Genomic DNA, 907 nt, shown 5'->3' on the forward strand with positions numbered 1-907 from the left:
CTTCTAATAATGTGACCCTGTTTTGAACATTTTAGCTGATGTTCTTTATCATGACTTCATGTATCTTTTAAAAGAAGCAAACTCATCCACAGCAATACGACCAGCTGTGAATTACTGCAGTAAAGACTATAGTTTTAATAATCATCAAAAATATTTCATTTTCAGGTGGCCATGGTCACTCCTGCAACAGAGTGACTTACACTGACAGAAGCATCTGTGCTGTCAAAGGCTCATCAGTGGACATTTCTTGTACTTATAACAGTTATGACACAGAGATCAGATCTAAATTCTGGTTCAGTCCTGAACGTAGTCTTCAGTGGCAGAATCCCTCACAGCCTGAGGACCTTAGTGAAGACTCCCAGTATGCAGGTCGTGTTCATGTCCTTGAAACAGAGAGAGGACGCTCCACTCTGAGAATCACTGACCTGAGAGAGAGCGACTCAGCTGAGTATCACTTCAAATTCACAGCAGGAAGCTTTGAATGGAGGAGTAGTTTACCTGGTACAACTCTGACTGTCACAGGTACTGATGAACACAAACTGTAACAGCACATTTAAACTATCTGATGACAAGTGAATGTGCAGAATAGTGATCCTATAATTTTACATGTGATTAATTGATTACATTATTGTCATAATGTTATTACAATGATATTGTTTATATTTCTGTGTCTGTCTGTATGTGATACAGTACCACATAGTGACACCGTTGCAGGTGAAGAGCTGAGAATGATTGCATAACTCTGGGCACCTGGGCTAATTACCCTGTGGCGTATTTGTAACACCTTATTCTCATTCTTGGAGAGGTTCCTGCTGGGCTCAGGATGGACCGCTCTGCTAACTTGCCACCATCTGTTTCCCTCCATAGTTTCCACCTTTGCCTTGGTTTCTGGACATGCTGTTATTAT

The sequence above is a fragment of the Micropterus dolomieu genome, linkage group LG01 (genome assembly GCF_021292245.1).
Source record: "Micropterus dolomieu isolate WLL.071019.BEF.003 ecotype Adirondacks linkage group LG01, ASM2129224v1, whole genome shotgun sequence".
Taxonomy (NCBI): Eukaryota; Metazoa; Chordata; class Actinopteri; order Centrarchiformes; family Centrarchidae; genus Micropterus; species Micropterus dolomieu.